The sequence below is a fragment of the Mustelus asterias genome, unplaced genomic scaffold, assembly GCF_964213995.1.
Source record: "Mustelus asterias unplaced genomic scaffold, sMusAst1.hap1.1 HAP1_SCAFFOLD_184, whole genome shotgun sequence".
Classification (NCBI taxonomy): domain Eukaryota; kingdom Metazoa; phylum Chordata; class Chondrichthyes; order Carcharhiniformes; family Triakidae; genus Mustelus; species Mustelus asterias.
Genome location: NW_027590182.1, coordinates 814,333 through 836,000, shown reverse-complemented (window position 1 = coordinate 836,000; position 21,668 = coordinate 814,333). Strand labels below are relative to the sequence as shown.

Sequence of the window (21,668 nt, the reverse complement as noted above, 5' to 3'; positions counted from 1 at the left end):
CCGCCCCTTTCTCCAAACCTGTTACATTTCTAACTTTCCCCAGTTCACAGGAAAGGTCACAGAGCTGAAATGTTAACTCTGTTTCTCTCTCTCTCTCTGCACAGATGCTGCCGAACCTGCTGAGTTTAATTCCAGCATTTCCCTGTTTTCTAAGATTTCACAGAATAGTGTTGGTGCAGGAGGAGGCCATTTGGCCCATCGTGTCTGCACCAGCTCTCCAATGCGCTGTTAAATCAGAGATTGGTGTAAAACTGGGATCTGTTCCTGACTGAGAGCAAAACGGCAGCTTTACATTTCCAACCTGAAAATAACTGGCCAATATTTTGTGCAGATTGTTACCAGTTCCTTGCTTGTGGTCTATCCCTAACTGCCCTTGAACTGAGCAGCTTGCTTGCTGGGCCATTCCAGAGTCAACCACATCGTGTGGACCTGGATTCACATGAAAGACTTACAGGGACTACCAGACCTGCTGAGATTTTCCAGCATCCTCTGGTCTTATTCTGGAGTCGGATAAATTCCTTCTCTGAAGGGCATCGGTGAACCAAATGGGTTATAACGGCAATGGTTTCATGGCCATCACCAGGCCTTTAATGACAGATTTTTATTGAATTGAGATTTCACTATTTGCTGTGGTGTGATTGGAAGCTGTCTGCCCAGTGCATTACCCTCGGACTCTGGGCTCCCAGTCCAGTGACAATACCACCACACCATCAGATTGAGAGCATTTGTGTGATAGTCCCCAGTCTACCACTTTCAGGCCGGTCTCAATATGTTTAAAATAAACCGTTTTAAAATAAATCAATTCAAGTCTAATTAAATACGAGTTGGAGGAATTCACAGGAGCCTGGGGCAGTTTTCTAACACATTACCATCTTTCTATAGATAAGGAATCAAGTATTGTACACAATACTCCAGATGTGGTCTCTCCAATGCCTTGCACAATGGAAACATACTGGAATTTAGAAGAATGAGAGATCACTGACAAGATGATAAAAGGTACGGATAAAGTAGACGTGGAGCGGATGCTTCCTCTTGTGGGGCATTCTAGGACGAGAGGTCACAGTCTTAGGATAAGGGGCAGCAAATTTAAAACAGAGTTGAGGAGAAACTACTTCTCCCAAAGGGTTGTGAATCTGTGGAATTCGCTACCCCAAAGAGCGGAGGATGCTGGGACAGTGAGTAAATTTAAGGAGGAGTTAGACAGATTTTTAATTGGTGATGGGTTGAAGGGTTATGGGGAGAGGGCAGGAAAATGGGGATGAGGAGCATATCAGCCATGATCGAATGGCGGAACGGACTCGATGGGCCGAATGGCCTAATTCTGCTCCTATATCTGAGGAATTTCTGACCCGTCCTATTTAATAATACATTCTCTCGTAATAAATGGTAACATTTTATGACATTTCTAATTAATTGCTGTACCTGTATATTAGCCCCTTTTGATTCATGCCCAAGGACGGCCCAATCCCTCTGTCCCTAGAATGTTGTGATCTCGCACCATTTAGTTATTAAGTGTATTTTATATTCATCAGGCCAAAGTCGAGCCGGTACGATCGCCCCCTGTATCTTTCTTTCACACTCAGACTGAACAATCAGCCTTATTCTTGAGGCAGATTTCACAGAATATAATGTCCTCTCGCTGATCAAAATGAAAGAAGAAATTCTTAGTTTAAACAATTCCTGCTCGCTACACAGATTCCACAAACATTGAGGTGAATACAGTGTGGTAACAACAAAATGACAACAATACAGTTCAGTAACAACAAAACAAACTTAATTTAAACTTCATCTTTTTTTTTATTATATTCCTCAACCTAATTATTTTAATTTGATCAGTTTTTTGTTAGGGATGGGTAACTTCTGTTCTTTATAAACTGATTAACTCATTTTGTTAATTCTACATGGGTTCAGAGAATCAGAACCCAGACTTTATCATCCTTATCCTTTTTCTCCTTTTGCCACCACTCCCTCTGTTTTGCGGGAGGGTCGTGGGGATTCCAATCAGAACTAATCATTTCATCATAAAAGTGAAATACTGCGGATGCTGGAATCTGAAACAAAAACAGAAAATGCTGGAAAATCTCAGCAGGTCTGACAGTATCTGTGGAGAGAGAATAGAGCCAATGTTGCGAGTCTGGATGTCCCTTTATAAGAGCTCTTCTGAAGTGTCATCCAGATTCGAAAGATTGCTCTATTCTATAATGATTTTATCGATAAGTTTCTTGTTCTTAGTTTCCAAATGGCAGGTAAGAGACCTGTCCAGTCCCCACTCGAGCTCTGATTTTTCACTGGCCATGCTTGGGTAGGATTATAACCATTAGAATCTACTCTCAGAGATCTGCTTTTCAATCCAGTGCTACTTGGAGTATACCTTCACTTCACCGACTATCGGGTCACAAATTTATGATAAAATAATTCAAATAATGCCTGAGAATGCTTCTTAACCAACTACCTATCATCGTTTGTTGATTGATCAGGCCCACGTTTCACAGATTCAAGTATCTCAGCCGCTGAACACCTGCCGATCCTGGAATAAGTTTAATTCTAACTCATTCTGAGTAAATATTCTCACCAGGTCCTCTGTTGGGGCCCTGCTAAGCAGCTTTAATGGTTCATGATTGCAGAAACTGAGCAGTCACAGGAATGTGGTCAAGATAGTCCAGTCCCATAATGCCTCACATTCAATCTGCAGTCCTTCAATTATAACAGAATATGTGGCTGTATGTAGCTGCCTCGGCCACGATCAGCGCCAACACTGCCTTCCTGAACTGCTACAATGCCTGAGGTGTAGGCACACCCACAGTGCTGTTAGGGACGGATTTCCTGCTTTACATCCCTGACACGATTCTGACAGGTTTCGATAAGGTGGACAAAGGAAAGCGGTTCCCATCTGCTGATGGGACAAGGACAAGGGGGACACAGATTGAAGGTTTTGGGTCAGAGATGCGAGGGAGGGGAACGTGAGGAAGAATATTTTGATGCAGTGAATATTAATGGGCTTTAACTGGCTGCCTACGAGGGTGGCGGAAGTGGAGACAATAAACAATTACAAAGGAAATTTGATGGGGATTTGGGGGAGTTTCAAACAGAAATGCTGACTAAATACCTCTGAAGTTCCGAGCACCAGCCACTGGAGGCAAAGTCATGAGACCGGCCAGTCCAGCAGAAAGAAACCCTCCGACCCTCCCCATTGACCAACTGTGAGAATGAACTAAATGCAGTCCTGGATGTAATTGAGAGCAGAAACAATAACAGCAGAATCCAACCCCTGGAATCAGTTGTGAACTTGTTGGTGTCTCAGCAGGTGGGATGAAACTCTGAATCCCTTCCCACACTGAGAGCAGGTGAACGGCCTCTCCCCAGTGTGAACTCGCTGGTGTGTCCGCAGGCTGGATGAGTTAGTGAATCCCTTCTCACACTGAGAGCAGGTGAACGGTCTCTCCCCAGTGTGAAGTCGCTGGTGTGTCCGCAGGCTGGATGAGTCAGTAAATCGCTTCTCACACTGAGAGCAGGTGAACGGTCTCTCCCCAGTGTGAACTCGCTGGTGTCTCTGCAGGCTGGGTGAGTCAGTAAATCGCTTCTCACACTGTGTCTTCAGTGTGAACTCGCTGGTGTCTGCGCAGGTGGGATGACCGAGTAAATCCCTTCCCACACACAGAGCAGGTGAATGGCCTCTCCCCAGTGTGAACTCGCTGGTGTCTCCACAAGATGGATGACTGAGTGAATCCCTTCCCACACACAGAGCAGGTGAATGATCTCTCCCCAGTGTGAACTCGCTGGTGTCTCACCAAGTTGGATGACGTTCTAAATTTCTTTGAGCAGTGAGAGCAGCCGAACGGTCTGTCCACAGTGTGAATGCGCTGGTGGAGCATCAGTGCCCGAGAGCTTTTGAATCCACTCCCACAGTCAGAGCATGTAAAGGGTCTCTCATTGCTGTGAGTGAGATTGTGTCTCAACAGGTGGGACAACCGAATGAATCCCTTTGCGCAGTGAGAGCAGCTGAATGGTCTCTCCCCAGTGTGAATGCGCTGGTGGGACATCAGATGCCGAGAGCTTTTGAATCCACTCCCACAATCAGAGCATTTAAAGGGTCTCTCATTGCTGTGAGTGAGATTGTGACTCAGTAGGTGGGATAACTGACTGAATCCCTCCCCACACACAGAGCAGCTGAATGGTCTCTCCCCAGTGTGAACTCGCTGGTGTCTCAGCAGTCTGTATGACAAACTGAATCCTTTCCCACACACAGAGCAGGTGAATGGCCCCTCCCTTGTGTGACTGCGTCGATGAGTTTCCAGCTGAGATGGGTGCTTGAATCCCTTCCCACAGTCCCCACATTTCCTCATGGTGCGGGTGTCCTTGTGACTCTCCAGGTTAAACAATCAGTTAAATCTCACACAGAACATGGGTACAGTCTCTCCCACTGTGAATGCTGCGATGTATTTTCAGGCTGTGTTACTGGTTAAAGCTCTTTCCACACTCAGTGCACTGGAGTACGCTCACTCGGGTGTGTGTGCATCCTGGAGCTTTTCCAGTCACACTGATGTTTAAAGCGTTCTGAAGCAGAAAGAACAGAGAAACATTTCTCCTTCTAGATTCAAAGGCTGTAATATTCAGGTCCGATGAATCGAGTGACTCTGTCAGAAGATGATGTGTAGTTTGGATTGAGATTTCTGTCTGTAAATACTCCTCTTCTGATGTCCTGCAAAACGAGTTTACAAAAATAATCACTGTCAGGTCAGGATAGAAATTAAGAACTGACAATTTCAGTAGAACATTCTTTCCTCTCTCATTCCCCAAAAGCTGTGAATCTCCATCCCACACACTCTCCCTTCATTCTCACTCTGCTGTATCCAATATTCACCCTCCCAATTCTCCTGAAGATGCTGATTGGGGCTGATTGACAGATCCATGCTCACTGCTTCCTGCCCTGGACACAGAGAGCTGGAAATCTCCATGCAGGCTGCCAGACAGATGTATGTCTGTATGACTTGACTAAAAATGTGTGGAATATACAGACTGGGCTCCCTTCCTTTCCCTTCAGTGGCGAAGGATGGACAAGTCACCAGGACCCAATTAACTGCACGCTCGGCTTTTAATGGAGTTTGCTGAAGAGATAGTGGACACTTTGGTTGTAATTTTTCGTAGCTCGCTAAATTTTGGAAGGGTATTGAAGATTGGAAAACAGCCAATGTGACTCCCTTGTTCAAAAAGGGAGAAAAGCAGACCTCTTTTTAGGTCAAACCAAGTAAACAAACTCAAATTAAATCAGGACAAAGTAAAAGGGGCAGCTCCCCAAAAAGGAGGGGGAACAGCCCGAACAGAAATCAAAATGCAAAGGAAACTTAAAAACATCAAATTAAAATGTGGTTATTAGCGTCAATAATGCACCCCAACCCCTGCGGTGCCCAGCGGGCGCGGAAAGCGTCAACCTCGCCCGTGGACACCGCATGCTCCCTCTCCAGGGACACCTGGCCGCGAACGTAGCCGCGGTAGAGGGGAAGACAGTCAGGATGGACGGCCCCCTCGATCGCCCGCTGCCTGGACCGGTAAATGGCGCGTTTCGCCAGGCCCAGGAGCAGGTTCACGAGGAGGTCGCCATCCCGACCCTCCCCTCTCCGCACCAGGTGTCCGTAGATCAGGAGCGTGGGACTGAAGTATGGGTGTATTTTTGTGTGGGTGTATTTGTGTCTGTGTGTATTTGTGTGTGTATTTTTGTTTGTGCCTGCATTGTCCATGAGTGCATTTGTGTGTGCATTCTTGTTTCTCTGCATGTGTGTTCGTTTGTGCAAGTACTGCATGTACCTATGGTGTGTGAAAGTGTATCTGTGTGTATGCATGGATCTGTGTGTTTTTGTGCATGTGTATGTGCTGTGTATGTGTGCTTCTATGTCTGTATTTGAATGCGCCTGTCCGTATTTCTGTATATGTGCGTGCATTTGTGTGTGTATTTACATGTGTCTTTCTGCATTTGTGTGCATTTTGTGAGTATGTGTATTTGTGCGTGTATTTGTGCATTTGTGTCGATGTGTCTGTGTGTGCTTGTGTGTGTGTGTGTGTGTGTATGTGTATGTGTACGCCTATGTGTGTATTTATAATTGTGACAGTTTTGTGCGGTATTGTCAGTGTGTGTATTTTTTAACTGTTGCTTCAAGTTTCACTGGCAATCATTAACTGAACATGATCCAAACAATATGAATAATGGAGCATATTTTCCGTGTTTGCTGTAGAAATTTCTTTTATGTGAATGGCACGGTGATATCAGGAGAGCGAATGAAATAATTCATTGATGCATCTCAGAAACCTCAGTGACAGAACAGTGAAAACCGGGGAGGATTCTATTATTTGTTTAAATTTGTATCATGGGAAATCAATGCCAGCACATGATTAACAGGAACAAGAGTGTTGAAACATTTTTAAACTATGTTGCATAAGTATATATGTATATAAGTATACATTCATATATATATATATATAAGTATATATATATATAAGTATATGTGTATTATATACTTCAATGACACTTTGATAATGATAATGATACTTCAAAGTCTGCAGCAAGTAAACGGAAGCTAATTTGTACTGTTGACAACTGAGTCCTTATAGTCGAGAGCCGTTCCCTTCCAAACACGCTACTTGGGGAGAGGGAGGAGAGTGAGCTCATAGTTTACCTCTCTCTACCTGGTGAAGCAATGTGCCTGATGGTTCTAACCACTGAGGAGGTGGAGGTGAATGGATTAAATAATGCCATTCCTCCTGCTTTCGTTGAGGAAGTGATGGTACATGGGTTAGCTACTGCTCCTCCCCTCTCTTTGTTGGGTGAGTAGGAATCCGGTATGTTAACAATTTCACTCTCCCTCTCTCTGATGGGGGGATTGTTGCTCCATGTTTCTGTGTGACCCTCACTTCAGTTCCCAGTGGGTGTGGTGCAGCAGCTTAAATATGACATCAATGCGTAAAGGCATGGACAACGAGAGAAGCAGGAACACCGAGATCTAAATGTTGTGTTTGTTTGTCAGAAATGTTGAAATTGTCGGAGTTTTCCTCAGGGAGGAAAGTCGGTGAAGATATTTTGCAGAATCCTGTAATGAATGCGCTCCACTCTGTCTCTAACACAGGGTCTGTCTGAGCTGGGCGCACTGGTTCAACAAGACTTGGACCTGAGACCTGAAAATATCTGAGTCAAACCAAAGATAGCTAATGGAAGTAAAACTGAAAAACAATCAATTAAGCGTTTGGCTATTTCATTTGTTGTTAGAGGAAAAATATTTTATTATTTTTATTGAAGTTTTTAATGTTCGCGAATGATTCTCATTGACATGAATTAACGGTGTCCATCAGAGCAAGGGAAATGTTCACAAAACTGGGTTTACCGCTGGATTTGTCAACTGTTCTGTTGATGATCTTCAAGGGGATGGCTTCATGTCCCACCACACAGGAGTAAGAAGCGCCGCTGGACCACTCCTCTGCAGCAATGGATAACAGGCTGTACATGAAGAAGGAGCTATTCCCGCTCTCCGCGACCACCTCGGTGTTCTTATAGTTCCCAGGATTCACCGGCTTGTCGTTGACGGTCCACTTGACGAAGATCTCTCGAGGGGAGAAACGTCTCACTAAGCAGCTGAGGGAGACGAATCTCTGAGCGGAGACTTCTTCTGCCGAGGGCAAGAGGACAGAGACGAACGGTTCCCGCGGATTTGGATCTGCAGAAAATGTACAATAAATGTCAATAAACTGGAGAATTCTGGAGACAATGAAACTGCTGGCTCGGTATCAGAAAAATGTGCTTCGCTTTCGATTCTAAATGTTTTTATTTTTGACTTCCAGCTTGGAGGAGAGTTGAACGCAATTGTTTTCTCAAATAACTCAGCGGGTTGGACTGGAAAGTTTCAGAAAGTTTACAGCACTGAATCAGGCTCTTCGGCCCAACTGTTCTGCTTTTTTATTGGTTTTTATGCTCCACATCAGGCTCCTCCCTCCTTATTCGATCTAAACCCAATAACATCGCCTTCAGTTCACTTTTCATTCATCAACACATCAAATTTCCCCGTAAAAATATCTGCAGGACCAGAGTCTTTAGTTAGTGGAGTTTCCACTCAGGGGAGACCATTAATGCACTGAATACTGAATATTGACCAGTCCACTTACACTGGAAATAGACACAGTGACACATTTATTGCTTCAATCTCTCAGCTCACCTGTTTCCTTGTGGATGGATTTTCTTAAAGGGGTCGGCAGATCCTGATGGCTCACCACGCAGTCAAACACAGCCGCACTCAGCCAGGCTTGTGTCGAGACGTTTAATTTGCTGACCACGCTGTCAGGATCCGCTCCAGGCTTTTCGGCAATCTCTGATTTCAAATACTTCCTGTCTCGGATCCAGGATACGTTGACTCCATAAGGAGCATTAGAAATGATGCAGGTTAAGGTCACTGTTGCCTCCAGTAAGACCTGTTCTATTGGTGGTGGCTGTATCGTCACTGTGGTATCAGGGCACTGGGGAGGATCTGTGAATGAAAAATGAAAATCAACCCTAGTTCCCTCTTCAGAAGCAAGACAGCAGTCTTCAGCCTGAAGGAGACGAAGTTGCCTTCGATATATCAACCTCTATCACCTTTCAACCTCTATGGAGGATGGAAAACCAGCCTGCTCTGTGAAATTATTCTCTTTTTGTTCAAGTATTTTAGCAGCGGTATCATTCTCATGAATCAACATTGCAGTATTCCCCAACAAATATAGCATTCCTGAACTCAGGAACCAAGTACTGGCAGTTAGTTTATAAGTAGGGTGGATGCACTTCCCAATATTTTACCCCTATGCTGTGACCTGTGAAACAGTCCGACACCGACTGTCTCTCCAAATCTTACCAGCTGTCTCAGGAAAAAGCTGACATCAAGACCACCTCGCTCACTATATTACTTCAAAATGGAAGGGAACACTACTTCAAGGGGAGGCAGTGGCATGGTGGTGTTGCCAATGGTCTTGTAACCCAGGGCACGACTCTGGGGACACAGATTCGAATCTCACCACTGCAGATGGTGAAATTTGAATTTAGTAAAAATCTATGATTAAAAGTCAAATGATCATCATGAAGCCATTGTTGCAAAAGCCCACCTGGTTCACGAATGCCGTTTAGAAAAGTAAATCTGTTGTCTTTATCTGGCCTGGCATGCATGTGACTCCAGATCCACAGTAACGTGGTTGACGCTTAAGTGGCCCCCGGGATGGGCCACAAATGCACATCTCATGAAGGAATAACAAAAATTGATGTTGTGATGAAGTTCTGAATGGGGCACTGTCCCAATGCAGCAAACTACATGACAATAACTTAGAAGTTGTTCTATGCTTTGTATTAACTTTAATAGATCCCTAATTTCGATTAACAGCGGAATAATTTTTTTCTCGGTTTGAGTCTCTTACCCAGAGATCCGCTGATGTTCTGACTCAGTAAATCCTTGATGAGTGACCTGGCAGGTATAGACCGCTTTGCTGAACCATTCCTGAGCGGAGACTGTCAACCGACTGCTGGCCGAGAAGTTCCCATTCACTTCACAGGCGGGAGAGGTGACAATTCCTGAATTCATGGGTTGTCCATTCTTCAGCCACTTCACCGTCATTGACTTTGGCTGGAAATCAATGATTGAACAGACGATGGTTGCAAATTTTCTGCTGGTGATTTCTTCACTGGAACTCACGGTGAGGATAACGGTTGGGGTGATAACGATTGGGCCTTCAACAAACAAATGTTCAGACGTTACTTGAAGATTCAATTGACATCAATTAAAATTAGTTCTTTTATTTTAGCACCATAGCTGCCGATTTGAGAATTATATCCATGGTTTGGTTGAATTGGCAGGGAAATGGCGAATGGAATTCAACCGTCAAAAGTGCCACACAATGCATTTGGGGAGGGAAAACAAAGCAAGGCAATAAACTGGAATGTTAAGAGGGATTGAGGAAATGCAAGACTTTAGAGAGCACGTCCACAGGTCCTTGTAGATGGTAGGGCAGCTGGAAAAGTTGATCAAGAAAGCATATCAGATTAGTTCCTCTATTATGTGAGGGATTGAATACAAAAACAGTGATGCAATGATGGAGCTGCATAAAACCTAGTTAGGCCACGTTTGGAGTTTGCTGTACAGTTCTGGTCACCACAATGCAGGAATAACGTAATGACTCTGGAGAGAGATGAGGTTTACAAGAATGTTGCCAGGGACTGAAAATTGCCGCCATGAGGCGAGATTGGATAGGCAGGGTTTGTTCTCTTTCGGAAAAGAGGAGGCTGAGGCGTGACATAATTGTGGTTCACAAAATAATAAGGGACGTAGGCAGAAATAATTCATTCCCCAAGTGGAGGGTTCAATTACCAGGGAGCATGGTCATTTAAAAGGTATCTGTGTCTGCATCTCAAGTGCTTTAAGCTGCAATGCTACGGAGCAAGGGCTGGAAAATAGGCTTACTTTGTCAGGCTCGTTTATTTGTTCTCCCTTTTGGCCAGCACAGACATGATGGGCTAAATGGCCTCATTCTGCGCAGTAGCATTTCTGTTGTTCTTTGGTTCTGAGCAACTTTTCAGTCAGTAGGCACTTACCTGGATTTTGCATAATTCAATTTTTCAGAGTGCTACATATCAGTTATAACTAAAGCCTTATACAGTTCAATCGGCGCGTTCCTGTCTTGCCCAAGTTCCACAACACTTACATTGCATTCCAATGCTCTTGACCGAGCTGCTGTGTCGAACCTCACACTTGATTTTGCTGCACTCTCCCTCTGACTGGGTGATGGTTAACTGGCTGCTCAAGGTGTAGGTTCCCTTCGCGTTTCTCACCGATGGATAAGTCTTAAATCCAGTGTCGATCAGCTGCCCATTTTTCTTCCAAGTCAGTTTGGAGACATCTGGAGAGTAGTCCATCGCCAAACAGCCGTAGGTGATGGAGCCGTCGGGGTTGTGTTGCTGACAGGAAGAGACGAGGCTGTAGAGAGTGGGCGGAGACGGTGTCGCTGGGAAAGAATAGTCGTTTAAACAAGTTAGACTATTACCTGCGTTTATTAATTAATTAAACATATTTATACAAGTATGTTTCTATATTAGGTATAGCTCTTGGGCCTAAAGGGATCAGTGGATATGGGTAGTAGGCGGGGTCAGGATATTATTGAGCCATGATCAAAGTGAATGGTGGAGCAGGGTCAAAGGGCCGAATGGCCTCCTCCTGCTTCTATTTTCTATGTTTCAACGTCACGATTTGACTAGAATTATGAACTTAAGTTAATATTTCCCGATTAAAACCTACGCACACCTTTGAGCTTCTGTTACTCCTATCAGTTGGGAATCGCCATTTTTGTAGAAACTCACATCAATGTCACCACATCTATCAGATTGTAAAGACAAAATCATTTTGATGTCATCGTAATGACATACCATTCATTGGATTAACAGAGAAGAGTAAAGACTTTCTCCATTATTTCAGGCACTACCTATTTCTCAAACAACAGCACTTTGTGATGAAGAAGTTGTCTCTTCATTCATATCAGCCACTCACCTGATGAAAGAGCTCCAAAAATTCGCAATTCCAAATAAGCGTGTTGTACTTTAACCTGGTGTTGTGAGACTCCTTACTGTGCCCACCCCAACCTAGCGTCGGCATGTCCACATTGTAATTTTTGGATATTGCCTGTGTTCAAACTGACTAATGCCCCTTCCTCTCTCCAACTCACTGCCTCTCACTCCACAAAACGAAGATTAGTGACTTTCCTTCAGAAATACCTTCGGAATGAATACTTACTGAATGACCAGGAAACTGTAAATGTGATTACAAATTCAAATAATTGCAACATTGACTAATTTAAGGGTCGTACATTAATAGCAAGAGTTGACCATTCGGACCCTGAAGTCACCTCCATCGTTCACTGAGATTACAGATGATCTGATTGTGGTGATAGCTCTATTTTGCACCTCCTCACTCCGCCCGTCGATCACCCACTCTCTGCCCATTTTCCCTGGCACTCTGCCCTTTCCCCTGGCTCTCTGCCATTCCCTGTGGCTCCTTTCCCCTTTCACCCGGCTCTCTGCACTTCCACCTGGCTCTCTACACTTCCCTCCAGCTCTGTGCCCTCTCCCCCCGGCTCTCTGCCCTTTCCCTCAGCACCCTACCCTTTCCCCTGGCTCTCTGCCCTCTGTCCCTGCTCACTATTCTCTTTCCCCTTTCCCCTGGCTCTCTGTCCTTTCCCCCGGCTCTCTGCCCATCCCCCCTGACTCTCTGCCTTTCCCCCTGACTCTCTGCCCTTTCCCCAGGGCTCTTTTGCACTTTTCGTCGGCTCTCTGTCCTTTCCCCGGCCTCCCTGCCCTTTATCCTGGCTCTCTCCTCTTTCCCTGATCTCTCTGCCATTTCCTCCATCTCGCTGCCTTTTCTCCTGTTTCTCTGCCCTTTCACCTGGCTCCCTGCCCTTTCCATTGGCGCTCTTTCCCATTTCTCCTGGCTCTCTGCCCTTTCTCCTGGCTCTCTGCCCTTTCTCCTGGCTCTCGGCCCTTTCCCCAGACTCTGTGCCCCCCCCCCCCCCCCCCCCCCCGCCGCCAGCTCTCTGCCCTTTACCACGCCTCCTGTTCTCCCCGGCTCTTTGCCATTGTCCTTGGCCCTGAGCCCCCAGGGATTCCCTCCAGCTCTCCACATTCCCAGGGCAGCTCCCACATTTGAAGACCAAACTGCTGCTTGAGATCTTTCTTCTCTCTCATCGCAGACCTCCACACACAGGTTTAGTGAGTGTGAGTGAGAGAATGTGAGTGCGTGAGGGTGAGTGATTGAAGGAGTGAAAGTGGATGAGTGATGGTGTGTGAGTGATGGGAGGTGGGTAAGTGAGGGTGAGTGATTGAGTGTGAGTGAGTAAGTGTGGGTGAGGTTGAGAGAGCGTGAGTAAATGAGGGTGTGTGAGAGATGGTGGGTGAGTGAAGGTGGCTGAATGTGTGAGTGAAGGTGGGTGAGTGAGTGTTGGTAAGAGAGAATGAATGAATGAGGGTGAGCGAGTGAGGATGCGTGAAGGTTAGTGAAGGTGGGTGAGTGAGAGCGAGTGAATGAGGGTGAGGAGTGAATGTGACTTAGTAAGTGAGGGTGAGAGAGTGAGTGAGTCAGGGTGTGTTATTGAGGGTGGTGTGAGAGTGTGTGAGGGAGAATAAATGCGGATGGGTGGATGAGTGAGGGTGAGTGAGTGAAGGTGTTTGAGTGAGGATGAGTGATTGAGGATCTGTGAGTTAGGGTGGGTGACCTTGAGTGATGGTGAATATGTGAGGGTGTGTGAGTGAATGTAGGTGCGTGAGTCTCAGTGAGTTTGAATGGGTCAGGTGGCGTACGTGAGAGAGAGAGGGTGATTGAGCTTGAGTGTGTGGGGGTGCGTCTGGGTGAGTGAGGGTCGGTAAGTGGGGAGAGTGAGTGAGTGTGAGTGAGAGAGATTGAGACTGGATGAGTGAAGGTGCGTAAGTGGGGTGAGTGAGGGTGAGTGAGAGTGAATGAGACTGGATAAGTGAGGGAGGGTGAATGCGGTGAGTGAGTGAGAGTGATTGAGACTGGATGAGTGAAGGTGCGTTAGTGGGGTGAGTGAGGGTGAGTGAGAGTGAGTGAGACTGGATAAATGAGGGTGGGTAAGTAGGGTGAGTGAGTGAGAGTGAGTGAGACTGGGTGAGTGAGGGTGGGTTAGTGGGATGAGTGAATGAAGGTGACTATGAGTGTTGGTGAGTGACTGAGGCTCTGAGTGAGTGACTGAGGGTTAGTGAGTGAGGTTGAGTGAGTGATAGCGCATGAGTGTGGGTAGCTGAGTGACAGTGAGTGAATGGGGATGAGTGAGTGAGGATGTGTGAGGGTGAGTGGGTGTGAGTGAGTGAGTGCTGGTGAGTGAATGAGGGTGTGAGTGTGAGTGAATGAGGGTGAGTGAGTGAATGCGAGTGAGTAAGTGGGGGGGCGGGGGGATGGTGGCACGGTGGCACAGTGATTAGCGCTGCTGCCTCAGAGTTGGATTCCCGACTTGGGTCACTGTCTGTGTGGAGTTTGCAAGTTCCCCCCATGTCTATTTGGGTTTCATTCGGGTGTTCCTGTTTCCTCCCACAGTCCAAAGATGTGCGGGTTCGGTGGATTAGCCGTGCTAAATTGCGCCTTAGTGTCAGGGTGACTAGTTAGGGTAAATACATGTGGTTATGGGGATCGGGATTGCTGTTGGTGCAGACTCGATGGGCTGAATGGCCTCCTTCTGTACTGTAGGATCCTATGATTCTATTCTATGATGTCAAGGACAGACACTCTGACGTATGTGAGATGGAAAGTGTGTGAGAGGGTGTTTGGGTGTGTGTGTGAGAGAGAGAGAGAGAGAGAGTGAATGTGTGGGAGGGTGCCTGTGTGTGATAGACTACGTTTGCACGTGTGTAAGACAGTGGGCTGTGCGTGCAAGAGGGGAGAGTGTGTGTGCGAGAAAGGGTGTGTGAGATAATGTGTGTGTGTGAGAGAGCATGTGTTTGAAGAGTTATTCTTTGTGTGTGATAGTGTGTCTCACCTTGAAAGTGTGTGTGTGGAGGGGCGGGGAGAATGTGTGTGGGGAGTCTGTATGAGAGAGTACTTCTGTGTGTGATTGAGTGTGTGTTTATGTGAAAAGAAGTGTGTCTATATGAGATACAGGGTGTCTGTGAAAGAGAGTGCGTGTGCTTGAGAAGGAGGGTCTGTGTGTGGGAGAGAGTGTTGTGTTCATGTGAAAGACAGTGTGTGCGAGAGGGAGTGCCTATTTGAAAGCAAAATAGTAGGTTCATGAGTGTGTGAAAGTGTGCATGGGATTGCGTGTGAGTGAGAAAGATGTGTACAATGTGTGTGGGTGATAGAAGCAATATTTTTGAGTGTGTGTGTGTGTGTGAGCGTGTGTGTCTGTGACAGAGAGAAAGAGTTTTTGTGTGTGAGAGAGAGACGTTGTGTGTGGTTTATGTGGGTGAGAGTGTGTCAGACACATGAGTGCTTTTGCACGTGTGTGAGACAGTGGTCTGTGTGTGCAAGAGGAGAGAGTGTGCGTAGAGAAAGGATATGTGATATCGCGAATGTGTGTGTGTGAGAGAGAGAGTGTGTGTTTGAAGAGATATTCTTTATGTGTGTGAGAGTGTCTCTGTTCTTCAAAGTGTGTGTGTGTGTGTGTGTGTGCGTGTGTGGAGGGGCGGGGAGAGTGTGAGCGAGAAAAAGTGTGAAAATTAGACAGAGTGGATGTGTGAGTGTGTGTGAGTGAAATAACGATTGAGAGAAAACGTGTCTGTGATAGGTGGAGTGTTTCAGAGAGATACATTGTGTATACATGTGTGTTCGTGTGTGAGAGACGGAGAGACTGTGGGCGTGTGAGAGAGAGAGTCTTTGTGAGAGACAGTGTTTGAGAGCAAGATTGTGCGTATGTGAGATAATGTGTAAGGGAGTAAGCGTGTGAAAGAGAGAGAAATATGTGCCTGCGTGAGAGAATGCGTGTGGAAGTGTTCGTATGAGAGAGGGAGCATGTGAATGAGTGTGAGACGAAGTGAGAGTACGGGAATGTGGGAGGGATAGTGCATGTGTGTGTGTGTGTGTGTGTGTGTGCGTGTGTGTGTGTGTGTGTGTTTCCTGGCCCCAACACAGTGACCACGCGCACAGAAACAGAACAGACATAAACGGTGCAACAATCGAGTGCCCAGCAGATCGATCTGTTCAATCTGTCAATTTCATTCAAACTGTTGGATTCTAATTGATCAATGGCCAACTTACAACAACAGAAAATTAATAACCTATTTTAAATTAAACTGATATTCATTTCAAAACACCTTTCGACTGTTAATTATTCCTCTGTCTCACTTCTCGAAAACTATGTAAAAATGTAATTTCGCCGAAAATGAGCAATCAAAAATAACAGATTCAGGACAGTTCAATGTCCCTAACAGAGATGCGGTGACACAGCAAGAAGTAACCAAATCAAGAAACATTTAGATTGAAAATCATTACCTGATTAGATCTAATTTCTTAATTAAATGTACTCAACAAATTAATCAAAGCAAAGCACTTTATCGAGTGAGCACAGCTGAGTAAAGTAATGTTTTGTTTCTGAATACATTTCCGATACAATTGAATATTCTCTAAAACGGATTGTATTTTGCACGCCTGTACAATATTCACGGTAGTTTGTTTTGAATTAATCAGCAGCATTATTATATTTTAAGTTATTGTTAATTACTAGTTAGTTCTCCTGTCAGCTCATTTGTACTCTGTAATAAAATGGGTTTTCAATCATTCAAAATGTGCTTCTGCCTCCAACATTGTTAAATAATTAGGTTACAATTAAATCTTAGACAATGTTAAATATAATTTCAAATTACTGAACAGAAACATTCAGACATCTGTCATTCATTTACTTAAATCTAATCACATTGTAATATTTTACTTTTTCACTTTTACTACAAGTGTCTTATTATAACCTGCAAAAGTGTTAAAATTGCATACTGCTGAATATGTATAGACTGTAACGGCCTGGCAGTTTGAAGTCAATAATACTGCTTCCAAGATTTAGTAATTTAGAACATCCATATAACTTAATTACTGAACACATTGTTTAATTAAAGAAGATCTGAATTAAACAGTGCAAACACAAAGAGGACAATTGATTCAAATCCTCTGTAACACTAAAACATGATGCAGAATGTAAGTCCAGACTTTTTCTTCATTATAATATTTAATATGAATTAAACATAAGGTTCAGATAGAATCAATTCTTCTATTCTGTCATTTATTCTTCCCATAATTCTATCCTGTGTTCAGCAGTAATGGGAGACATGATGTTATTATCAAGTGCAGAGATAAGATTATTTTTATAGTATTTATAATAGTATAATATTTTTATTTAAATTAATCTTTTTGAATTTCAAGCATTAACTTGTCCATCTCTAGCCAGTTTCTGTTGACACTTTACTACAATTCAAACACAATTATGTGAACAATTGCATGAGTGTCAGCGAATTCCACCTGTCAGAAAACTCTGTTCGCTCTGTCAAATTTATTCAAACTGTTTGATTCTAATTGATCTAAGGTCAAATTACAACTGCAAAAAAGTCAATAAAAAATTTAAATTAACCTGATGTTCATTTCAAAACTCCCTTCGCCTTTTAACTATCTCTCCCTGTCTGTCTCAAATCATGAAAACTGGGCAAAAATGTATTTTTTCTGAAAATGAGCACCTCAAATATAACAGATTCAGGGTAGTGTAATCTCCCTAACAGAGATACAGTGTCTCTGTAAGAATTGTAATTCATGATTTATTTTAATATGTAAGCATCAGTTAACTTGAATAAAAGCCCAAACATCTAATTATTTTATTTTTCCGAAACCTTTTTCCTTTATCCCTGCAAGAATTTTCAAACGCAGTTTTATTTTCATTTAGCCAGAAAACGTGTAACCGCTCAGTTTCACAGAGTTGAAACAATACAGAAACAATTGAGAAACACCAAACCATTTCATAAATTTTGAGATGAGATTAGTAATTAATTATCTCGGTATCCAATTACAAATTACTTGGAAGGAATAATCTGATTGCGACTGCACAGAAAGAAAATGTAATAATCGGATACATAAATTGCCAAAAAGCAACGTCTTATTCTGCAAAACTCGTATTCCAGTGAATGCGAACTTAATCTGGGATATAACGACTAAAGCAAAGTATCTTGTTGAATTGAGCGCTGCTATGGAAACAGCACGTTATCATTGAAATAGTTTCTGGAATTATCACAAAATATTTCCAGCCCAGAAACTTTTCTGGTCATTTTAATTGAACAGAACTATTAGAGGTGATTAATGAATAATGATATTAACATAAAAAAATCTTTGGTGAATATGGAGTTATATTGCCGATCAATAATTGTTTGATTTATCTTAATTTCATGATCAAATTGGTTAATGAGAAGTTTGTGATTGCAGCAATGACTTAGTGTCCAAGTGAACTTTGTAAGTCATGATTTATTTTAATATTTAAACATTAGTTAAAATTTATAAAAATGTTGTGATATCTTGATTTCATTTTTTTCCAAAACCTGCCTGTTTTCTACTACAAGGACTTTCAAACTCAGAGATTCTTTGCATTCAACCAGAAAACGTGTAACCGCTCAGTGCCGCCGAGTTTAAACAATGCAGAAACAATGCGGAAACACCAAATCACTTCGCAAATTTTAAACTATCATAGTGGCCGAACCACAGAATCTCCTGAACATAAACACTCCAAAGCACATCACTGAGGGAATTATTCCGCTTCATGAAGAAGCAGCTCAATTATTCATTCAACATAATCAAATGTAACATTGCAAGAAAATCTCAATATCGAATCCAGCAAAACAGCTCGTCACCAAATGTATGAATTATTAAACAAAACAGAAATCTGGAATAATAGCAATAGCATTGTGAAGAGATAGAATATATCCACCACATTAATATGGAAACTTTACCACATTTTATTCATATTGGATCATATTTCAAACATATTTAAACATTTGGATGGTAAAAGCTGCAGCAATCACTGAGATTTAACATTGCAGGTTAACCAAATAGTGAATGCAGTGGCAAACTATATTCTGAACAAACTGCGTAAACTGTGATTTAGTTTAACCTGCAATTATCAATTATGATTTTCAAAAATGCCAATGGAATAAAGCCTGCCTGATTTCAACATATAATCATGCGTCAAGCAGTTTCAGACGCGAAGACTGTTTGTATTCAATCACAAAGTGTGTAACAGCTCAGTGTCACCGAGATTAAATAATGCAGAATCGCCAAACCATTTCAAAAATTTTACTTATTCAAAGTCACCCAGACCCACAATCTCCTCAACAGAAAAAAATATATATCACTGAACCCCGCATAATGCAGAAGCAGCTCAATTCTACAAACGCTTTCAATAGAATCAAATGTAACATTGACAGCAAATCTCAAATTTAAATCCAGCCAATCCGCTCATCACCAAACTAATCAATGATTAAATTAACAGAAATATGTCAGAACCACACCGGCATTGCGAGTAAGCGGAATATGATCACTCAATTAATACAGAATCTTTAACACATTTTTAAAATATTGGGTTAGATTTCAAATGCGTGTGCAGCAGATGGTACAACCCGCAGCCACTAGATGTCACCGAGTTCATACACTGCAGAAACGTCGAACTGTTTAACAGAAGTTAGACAGTAACTTTTAAAGTAACCCAGCCACACAATGTCCTCAGCAGATAAAGACCAAAATACAACAACCAAGGATTGAATCCCTCAGCATCGCCTTGTCAATTAACAGTATAATTTTATAACCCCCATTTTCAGCAGAATCACATGAAACATTGTTCAGATTTTTAGTACAGAATCCGCCAAACCACATTTCAGTGAACGAATGAATTAATAAAATCGATAAAAAATATAAAACAAAAGCTCAAGTAAAACAGTTACTAAATAATTGCATGGTTCTTACCTGCAGTCACCGTCACCATGGTCCCTTGTCCCCAGTAGTCAAAGTAGTCACAGTGTCACATTCGTTTGGCTGGATCATACAATAACTGGCCCTGCAAAAAATAGACAGAAAAGCCGCCATTATTTTAAATATTCACAAACCAGAGGAAAAGCAAAGTCAATTAATATTCATGAGATTATTATTGTATTTGTGGATACCGTTCGCTCTACATAAATAACCCTTATGTTTTGTATTTCACCGGGTATAACATGAACATGTTACTGAAAACACCAAATGATAATTGAATAGTTATCATAAATTTTCCATTTGATTCTCGCTGTTTGTACAGAGCTGGACATAAATAATACAGCACTGCAAATAATTTTGGATTGCAAAACAGAGCACTGACCCAGTCTGGGTCAATTAGTGCTGAGGGTTTTTGTATTGACAGTAACTGTTGTGCCACCCCAGTTATCACAGTGAGACACAGCATGACAAATACTGAGTCTGACTGCTAACTGTAAAATACAGAGATTTAATTTCACTACTCTCAAAAATCTGATTCTGCCTCTTCTAAGAGCGAATGAGTGAGATATTGTAGCTTGTCCAAGTCATTATATTTACAAAGGGTATCGGAATGCTTTTAAACCCTCTATGTAGATTTAGCATATCGTTCAACACAGATTTTACGGGAAGATTTTTATACCTTTTCACAAACTAATATTGCTTCTGCGCATTATTTCATTGAAGCCTCTTTTACTTTGAAAATCCTGCTGTGGTGCTGATCACCAATTTGAGCGATCTCTTTCCATGAGGTTTTTGTATGAGGATGTCGCTGTGCTCAGCACTGTGACCCACTGCTGTATCACAGTGACAGACACTCGCACAAAAACTGCACTTACTCTCTGTTCACTACTGCCGCTCAATATTCACTTCAAATAGACCATTATTCGTGATGTAATTTACACTTCATGCAACAGTTTACAAAACACAATCTAAAAACATCTCCTCCAAGTATCAGAAATGTTAAAACGAGCATTATATCCAGGTGTGTAATTGCTGAAACTGTTAACAGGAAATATAAACAGAGTGAAAAGCTCAGCCCATTATGTCTGTGTGTTTTCTTGGTTTAATGTTTAATTTTCACTAAGTTGGGTTTGTCAGAAGCAGTTTGTGTTTTGCTTCTGATCACTGTCGTTAGTGTTATATTTAAAACAGATACTGACCTTCAGGTTATGATGAAAGTTGCTGAATTCCCTCTCGAGCTGTTCTTGTTCGGGTCCATCCCTAGTTCCTCTCGCTGTGGTCTCTTGCACAGTAATAGATGGCGGTGTCTTCGGTCTTCAGCCTTGTCATCTCCAAAGAGAAGATGTTGGTTGAAGTGTCTTTGGACGCAGTAAATCGATCCTTAATTGCTGGGGCGTAGTTGTTGCTGGATGAAGTATAGTAGTAAACCAGCCACTCCAACCCCTGTCCTGGAACCTGCCGGATCCAGTTCATGGCATTGCTGCTAAGATCGAAGCCGCTGGTTTTACAGGTCAGTTTCAGGGAGCCTCCGGGACGCCCGGTCTCTGCCTCTGGCTGAGTCAACACAACCTCCGACTGGACACCTGTAAAAATAGATCATAAAACCCTAGGATTAATCCTGGTGTAATGGTTTGTGACTCTGGAATATTACAGAGATGGACTAAAACTGAGACAGTAACTGTGGGAGACTTAGACAATGAAAAAAAACTACTCACCGGATAAGAAAGTCAGCAACAAACTGAGAGAAATCGCCGACCTCATCCTTCTGGTAAATTGGGGGAAATGGTTGTGTCAGGAACTCAGTGAACAAACCACCTCCCGGACTGTTGGATTCCGGTCCGGTGAACGGTATTTAAATACCCGGCAGAAGGGGGCGGCTTTCCAGGCGCCGCCTGTTGATTCCCTGCTGGAGGCGGCGACAGGATCCAGGTCCCACCTTCCACACCCCCAACAGAATGGACTTCCAGATTTACAATAGGTTAATATTAAAATGGACATTTTATCTGTGTCGGGATATTTGTTTGGCTGAATATGTTCATTGTATTGTCTCCATTATTTCTGATGGTGATATTGCAGTTCATCATTTCTTTATTTAAAATAACTAATTCCATTGTAAATATGGTGATTTTTTTACCACGCCCCCAAGAAGAACACAAATCTGAAAATGATGAAATAACATTTTGGGAAAATAAA

General features: G+C 43.1%; 1 pseudogene across 1 annotated transcript; it reads right to left on the bottom strand.

Moving 5' to 3' along the window:
* Positions 1-7,278: 7,278 nt before the first annotated feature.
* Positions 7,279-21,303, bottom strand: LOC144485281 (Ig heavy chain C region-like; annotated as a pseudogene). Its single transcript, XR_013496155.1, has 7 exons — positions 21,191-21,303; positions 20,740-21,058; positions 19,470-19,510; positions 10,693-10,998; positions 9,418-9,727; positions 8,196-8,504; positions 7,279-7,700 (listed from the first exon to the last, which is right to left on the bottom strand). The product of XR_013496155.1 is annotated as an Ig heavy chain C region-like (transcript).
* Positions 21,304-21,668: the final 365 nt, after the last annotated feature.